The 8,227-nt window shown below is 41.8% G+C and overlaps 1 pseudogene across 1 annotated transcript; it reads right to left on the bottom strand.

The window, feature by feature from the left end:
- Window positions 1-4,900: 4,900 nt before the first annotated feature.
- LOC144641379 (BRISC and BRCA1-A complex member 2 pseudogene) lies at window positions 4,901-7,676 on the bottom strand (annotated as a pseudogene). The gene is made up of 3 exons (XR_013568543.1): window positions 7,579-7,676; window positions 6,548-6,736; window positions 4,901-5,011 (listed from the first exon to the last, which is right to left on the bottom strand). The product of XR_013568543.1 is annotated as a BRISC and BRCA1-A complex member 2 pseudogene (transcript).
- Window positions 7,677-8,227: the final 551 nt, after the last annotated feature.

Below are 8,227 nucleotides of genomic sequence, written 5' to 3'. Positions count from 1 at the left end.
AGACCATTTGCGAAATATTAATATGACTACATTGTAAAATTCATTAACTATTCATGAGGGTGCAAACCAATCCCATCACAGTATTCAGATCACATGTACACAACTGTAAACCCCAATACAAATCAAACAAGAGAATTAACTTTTGATACAAACTCCTGCTCAGCTAATTAGTATTCATTAACTTTTGATACAGATCTCTACTGATTCACATAACAATGCTTTGCATTCAATTTATTGTTTTCATTTCACAAGTAGAATAAAATATGAGCGGGAGATCTGTATGGGCATTTACAATGGCTCGCCTAACGGCTTGCCATTGTAACCGCCCATACAGATCTCCCGCTCATATTTTATCTACTACTTAATATTATGGCTGCTATCTTTTGTCCTAAAGAAAACAGTAGTGCAGCAGCTCTTGTAAGCTAGTTGTAATTCTACTGGTCCTCTAGTGTAGCAGTTGCTATTGTTTTGGGGGCTAGGGGCATTGTTCCTGTGTTTGTTCTATAATTGTTTTCTTAACCCATTGGCGCCTGTGCCGGCCGTAGCCGGCCGCGCGAAAACCACCCCCAAAATGCCTGTGCCGGCCTCAGCCGGCCTTGAAAACCACGTGTTTGCAAATGCCCTTTCCCTCCCTCCCTTGAGTTTTTTGGTTCTCCTATTGTTCTCTATAAAATATAAGGGCAAATAAACCAATCAGAATCCGTTTTCTGCGCATATTTTTAGGGAACTCTAGGGGTCCTAGAAAGAAGGTTTTTCGGCTTATTCCGTGCGTTGAAAATGTACAAGGAAATCATGGAGCCGCGCAGCACGTATTTACAAACTTCCAAGGCCTTGTTTTTGATTCTGAACAAGAAAAATACCATCTTTGGGACTTAAAACGGAAAGGAGAAACACTATAGAATTTTAAAGTGGCCCTAACACGGAAAACCATGGAGTACAGAGTGCTAAAACCTTGTTGATGAAGGATTTATCTTTCCTTCCACCGCCGCGAAGAAATGGTGTAATGGCGCTTACAAATGTGTTTTGAATTCAAATCACAGACTTGAACACGGACTAAATGCGGCTTCTCAAGTCTTCTGAAAACGAAATGGTAATGTACTGTTATTGCTTCGAACTTGGATGTAATTTTTTGAACGATCGGTAAATCCATTTAGTGTACAATTGACTCCAAAAGCTGCCTGCTAAAATTAAAACTTCGCTTTCAACAGGGAGAGTTGAAAACACTGACCCCCGATCCGCGGACTACCCACTGACCCCCCACTCCGCGGATCACCTACGGACTACTCCGCGGACTACCCTTACGGAGTACCCCTACGGAGTTCCCTATAAAATGAAACGAATTTATGTTTACGGGGAAAAAAAAACAGGAGAAACCTACCTGTGCCACTTGCATGATCGATCGAAACAGCCGCCATCTTGTTTACCTCGATCCAGTCCTAACGGGACTAGCCTAGTACTAAAATCGGGAACGCCGGAACGCCGGAATAGGAACAGATAAAATATATCGTGTAACCCTTACAAATATAAAGAGCTAACCGTAAACAGGCTAACCGAAGTTCATAGTATGTTTACCGATGAATAGTAGGCTAATCGAAGTTCATAGTAGGCTAACCGAGGTGAATAGTATGCTAACCGGAGTGAATAGCAAGCCTACTATGCACTGCGGTTAGCCTACTATTCACCTCGGTTAGCCTACTATTCATCGGTTAGCCTACTATGAACTTCGGTTAGCCTGTTTACGGTTAGCTCTTTATATTTGTAAGGGTTACACGATATACATTTTATCTGTTCCGGGTTTAAGTATTCCGGCGTTCCTGGTTTTAGTACTAGCCGATGAAGTCCCGTTTGAGTTTGTAACAAGAAGGACTGGATCGAGGTAAACAAGATGGCGTCTGTTTCGATCGATCGTGCAAGTGGCACAGGTAGGTTTCTCTTGTCTCTTTCCCCCGTAAACATAAATTCGTTTCATTTTATAGGGTACTCCGTAAGGGTAGTCCGCGGAGTAGTCCGTAGGTGATCCGCAGAGTGGGGGATCAGTGGGTAGTCCGCGGATCGGGGGTCAGTGTTTTCAACTCTCCCCTTTCAACATGAACATGAGAATAATTAATTCTGCCGTGCAGTACAGCACGGCCCGAAAAATTTCAATATTCTGACGCTTGTCAACACATTTCTTTGCTTAATCCGAACTAAAAATAAATTCTAAACAAAGTTTCTTTCAAGGTTCTCTCATTTATCCATTTTGAGTCCGGAATTTTAGGCTTTTGAAGGCGAACAGATTTGTTGCGCATGTGTTGTTATCTCACAGGTAGCCCAAGCTCCTAAAGGAGCCGTCAACATATAGACCACATACGACCACAGGTAGCCCAAGCTCCTAAAGGAGCCGTCAACATATAGACCACATACGACATTGCGTAATAACGTTATTATAAAGGGTTTGTATGGGAATATAACGATCGTAAAAAATAATTCAAAATAGAGGAAAAGTATTCAATAAAATTCACTTAACTATCCTCTTCTGTCTATATCTTGTGTTTCTATGCCGTTTGGAGGCGATTTGAAGCCATTTCAGTGGGTTTTAGGTTCGCTGGTTTCCTATCATTTAAGGGTTTGTATGGGAACAACGATCGTAAAAAAATAATTCAAAATAAAGGGAAAATATCCGACAAAATCGACTTACCTATCCTCTTCTATGTAAATCTTGTGTTTCTATGCCGTTTGGGGGCGTTTTGAGCGATTCCAGTGGGTTTTAGGTTCGCTGGTTTCCTCTCTATATATAATTCAAGGTAGGGCACTCGAGTGCCGAAGGCCAGCAGATCGACTGAAGGAATTCAGCCATAAATTCGTCCCAAAGGCTCCGATTGCCCCAAATTTACGCCCAGAGCACCGCCGATAGTTGATTTAACCATTTCTGTGCTTCATCTGATAAATACGCCCGCCAAGGAGCAAATTTAGCTTGCAAATGTCACAAGGCTTTTCCATCGAGAGCCGTTGAAACATGCGTTGTCTGTGTGATCCGTGCACGAAGGGTTTGAAAATAGCTTAGCGACCCGGCCTTTTGGTTCAAATTACCTGTGGACCCCACAGGAGAAGGGATAATGTAATGTTATTACCGTGCGGTGAACATTATCCCTTCTACCGTGGGGTCCGCAGGTAATTTGAACCAAAAGGCCGGGTCGCTAAGATATTTTCAAACCCTTCGTGCACGGATCACACAGTCAACGCATGTTTCAACGGCTCTCGATGGAAAAGCCTTGTGACATTTGCAAGCTAAATTTGCTCCTTGGCGGGCGTATTTATCAGATGAAGCACAGAAATGGTTAAAGCAACTATCGGCGGTGCTCTGGGCGAAAATTTGGGGCAATCGGAGCCTTTGGGGCGAATTTATGGCTGAATTCCTTCAGTCGATCTGCTGGCCTTCGGCACTCGAGGGCCCTACCTTGAGGAATTATATATAGAAACCAGCGAACCTAAAACCCACTGGGATGCTTCAAAATGCCCCCAAACGGCATAGAAACAAAAGATTTGCATAGAAGAGGATAGGTAAGTCGATTTTGTCGGATATTTTCCCCTTTATTTTGAATTATTTTTTACGATCGTTATATTCCCATACAAACCCTTAAATGATAGGAAACCAGCGAACCTAAAACCCACTGAAATGGCTTCAAATCGCCTCCAAACGGCATAGAAACACAAGATATAGACAGAAGAGGATAGTTAAGTGAATTTTATTGGATATTTTTCCTCTATTTTGAATTATTTTTTACGATCGTTATATTCCCATACAAACCCTTATAATAACGTTAATATGCAATGTCGTATGTGGTCTATATGTTGACGACTCCTTTAGGAGCTTGGAATACCTGTGGTTTTTGCGAGCTCCAAAATGACGCGCGGAGGTGAATAAAATTTTATCGCTGTCTTTAGTTTGGTTTGGGATCAAGTTATCAAGGCTGATAATCTCTTTAAGTCATAAATTGGTCTTTCAACATGTCTAGTTTTAATAAAAGTTTACTTCAGAAACTAATTGTTTGTCTGAATTTACTGCGCATATGGTTTATTTTTTTCCACTCGTACGTTTGCATTCAAAGCCGTAAAAGAGCCAGGTATTTAGGGGTGGGTGCGTGCGTAAAACCTTCAGGCGTCAATGGGTTAAATGGTAGCTAGCCATTCATGTGAGACCTTGCAAGAGCTGAGCTGTTACCTAACCCCCCGGGGGTGGGGGTACTCCCTATAATGGCCTATACGGGGAGGCTCCGCCCCGAAAGGGGTACCTTTTTCAGGCTTCAGGTATATAAAAGGGTAGGGATTTCACAGGTTTAGGTATATGAAAGGGTAGGGAAATCTGTCATAATGATATTTTAAAAGGCCTTTACATTAAATATTTCGAGCAGATGCAACTTTTGGCTGTATCGTCGTAATTTTTAAGTGCTACATAAAAATGACAAGAAAACATCCCGTTTTAGGTAGATGTGATGTCATGTAGGTATATGAAAGGGGTGCCTTTTTGCAATAAAAGGTATACAAAAGGGGTACCTTTTCTATCAAAATGGTATATAAAAGGGTAAGGGGTTAGATCTCCGGGCGGAGCCTCCCCGTACAAAACTTTTCGAGTACCCCCCCCCCCCTCCCCCGGGCCTAACCCGAAGAAAAGATCAGACAGTTACCTTGTAATTGAGAACCCCTTTAATGTGGGCACCCTGTTCAAGGCTGTGCTATAAGAAAAATTACGAGGAGCCCAAAGGTTCCAACGATGAGATCCAGGGTGCCCAGCATAAAGCTTATAAGATTATCTGGTTGCCCAAAGACAAAAGTTAGTCACCTGAGGCACCCGGGCACCCTTAGAGCACAGCCCTTCCTGCCTCTGGTACAGTGGCCCATTGGTAATTAGATGAACAGAATTTCACTGTATTGAGGCCTGTAGAGTAAAACCTCTCACCTTTATTATGTATGGTGGCACCTCACGCAGGTCAACAGGAAGCTTGATCATAAAATTGACAACAGTGTCTGTATTCTGAGACAAAAACACAGTCATGTATTATATATACAGTTACACTTTTCTGCTGCACACATTATTATGAAAGTGATAAATGATCATCGCAGTGAATTTCCAATTTAAGAAATTGGAAATGAAGAAGCCTGAAAAAAATTCAGGGCTTCAACGGGATTCGAACCCGTGACCTCCGCGATACCGGTGCGATGCTCTACCAACTGAGCTATTGAAGCCACACATTGGGAGCGAGGTCAATTGTGAGTTCATATTTTCCCGTGATAAATAATTTTGTTTTTCATTTTAGCAAAGCCTACGAATACAGCTGCTTCTCGTCACTCCAGAAGCGAGTAGACGTGGCTGTATTCACAAGCTGTGGGCTAGCGGCATTGTTCCTGTTGTTTGCTCTGCTGTTCTCCTGGCCCTGGTTGTTTAAAGGATGGATAATGCTCTCCACCAGATAAATAAAATAAAAAAACACCTTAATGTAAAGAAAGGTTAATAATGCTCACCAGTGGACCACAGATAAGGTGAAAGGAATTTTTGATCACATGCAGCGGGATGTTATCATAACCAGGGGCTTTTCCCGATGAGAATTTATTGCAAATCTCTTCAAGTTCATCTATATTAGTAGGTCAATGTCGTACAAATCTAAAGCAGTTTACAATACTTTTCCAGGGTCCTAAAATTTGGAATTCTCTACCAGAATCGATCACTGGTTCGAGTAGCTTCTCTTCTTTAAAGAAAAAAATGATTAAATTTCTAATAAAATGAGTCTGAAATTGGCCTAGCTGCACATTCACAGCGAAATTACAAACTTATTGCTAACCCGAGGTGGCCTCCCCCATAAGCCTTGTGGTTTCTTGGAGGTCTCCTCGCCCTATCTTTTTAAGTTTTTTTAATTTGTATGTTTAATTCTGAAGTGGCAAATAAATGATGATGATGATGAATCACTATCCAGTGGATGGCGAAAAAGGTTTTGTATGACAGTTTTCCATTGGATGGCGATTTATCCAGTGGGTAGCGTTATCCACCCTTTGAACAACTGGGCCCTGATAAATCATAGTATGTTTTGTCAGCACTTATCCATCGGATAATTATTTACCCAGTGGATGGAGCTATCGACCCTTTGAACAACCAGGGCCTGAAGGGAAGTAAGCCATTCATATTAGACCTGGCAAGAGCTGCTACCTCACCCTCCTTGGTCTATAAAAGTTAAGTCTGTCCGAGCCTAAGTGGCCCGTAGAGCCGGAGCTTATCCCGGTTTCCGTAGCATTAAGCGACTAGGAGTATTGCTACCCCCCCCCCCTGGATGGGATGCTAGTCCATCGCAGGGTTACCCCCCAGCAGTAAGTTCGCCGGTATCCATTTATACACCTGGGTGGAGATAGGCACTGTGAGAGTAAAGTGTCTTGCCCAAGAACACAACGCATCGCCCCGGCCAGGCCTCGAACCCGGGCCGTTCGACTCGGAGTCGAGCACGCTAACCATTAGGCCACCGCGTCTCCACAGCTCAGTGGTGACATTGCAAGTGGGTGATCAAAATGATATTCTCCTCACCTGTTGCCCTTTGACAACATGAACTTCAAATTCAGGATAATTATTATCAGCTGCGAGTGTAGTATATTCAAAGTGAATCCTTGGCATTTGTTCCACTTGCTTGCGTTGGTGCTCTTTGTACTGGCTGACCAGTTCCTTGATTAGATTGACCAGGCTCTTTGGATCACTTGCATCCCAGTTCTCAAGAGACTAAGGAACAAATAATAATTATATTACAGTCAACTCTCTCTTAACGGACACCTCTATAAGAAGGACACCTCCATAAGACGGACACCTAGTTATGGTCCCTGCCGTTTTTCAGTCATTTTACTGTAAGAAAACTCTCTGTAAGACGGACACCTCTCTAATACGGACAACGGACATTTGAAACCGCCAACGGACAGGCACTTAAAGTTATTTTTTCGTGAATAATACTTCAAAACTTGTTATCGACATATAGCATAGCTGGTCAGTGCCTTTAGAATACCAAATTTACCAAAAATAATCCGCTAAAACGCATTACTTCTCTGCTTAAACTTGTAGATTTAGTTTTCTACTTACAGTATCACCGTTTGTTATTAACAAACAAGTCGAATCTCTGATATTATTTTTTCTTCCACTTTATAGGTTTTGCTAACGTAAGCGACTAAAACAGACGTGTATTCATTGTGCGTAGCCGTTTAGCTTTATCGTCTCAAAATTTCTGGTGTCACGTTACCTCGACTCTCTATAAGGCGGACACCTCTATAAGACGAACAGTTGGAGCCAGTCCCGACGGTGTCCGTCTTAGGAGAGAGTTGACTGTATGTACAAGAAAGGCATTCAGTGGTGGGGTTAGCAAGGGTCACCAATGATCTCCCCGGAAATGCTGAGAAATTTCTTTCTGTCTAATATAGGCTCTGCCAGGGAATTCATATGTTGCATGTCCTTGTCACCGTAGCCCCTGGTAATGACAGTGGCAAAAGGCGAGTGTTCAGCACCTTCAAATAACCAAATTTTAGGGAAAACTTTGAAAATTTATTTTAATAAATTGAGGTAAGTATTTCATGTACCTTAATTTCATCGATATTTGGGACAAAATCCTGATCTTGTGATCCAAATATAAAATCTGGTGGAAAATCTGGTTGTGCTTGGTTGAATATCACCTCCCCTGTTATAAAAGAAAATGTATTTTAAATTAATTAAAACAATAAACATAAAAGTTGCCAAGACCTTTTCCAGGAAGTCCTCAGATTGATTTTTCCAGGACTCCAAACTTCACATTAACCCTTTCACTCCCAAGATCTCAATTTTATTTCTCCTTACTGTCTGCCGTACATTTCTTATAAATTATAATATAATGTAAGAACTGAGAATTCTGGTGTTACTTGAGTCAAACAGATTTCCGGAACTTTCCATGACCGGTTGTCCTTTTCCAGGACTTTCTAGTTGTCTGAGGGGCAAGTTGTGCAGATACCGTACAGATCATTAGATATCTAATGTAATAATTTAGTGTATAATAGGTCATTTCCGAGTTATCCTTTGTCTCTGTGTCAAAATAAGTCGACGTGCAAAACCATTCAAATGAAAATGAGTTTGATTTGCATGAGAATGGACCTAAAGGTGAAACTCATTTTCATATGAATGGTTTCGCACGTAGACTCGTTTTAAAACAGAGGCAAAGGGGTAACTCGGAAATGGCCCTATTTTTACACCAATATT

The sequence above is a fragment of the Oculina patagonica genome, unplaced genomic scaffold, assembly GCF_052425735.1.
Source record: "Oculina patagonica isolate OP01 unplaced genomic scaffold, crgOcupat unplaced892, whole genome shotgun sequence".
In the NCBI taxonomy this organism is placed as follows: domain Eukaryota; kingdom Metazoa; phylum Cnidaria; class Anthozoa; order Scleractinia; family Oculinidae; genus Oculina; species Oculina patagonica.
This window is presented reverse-complemented; position numbering and strand designations above follow the sequence as displayed.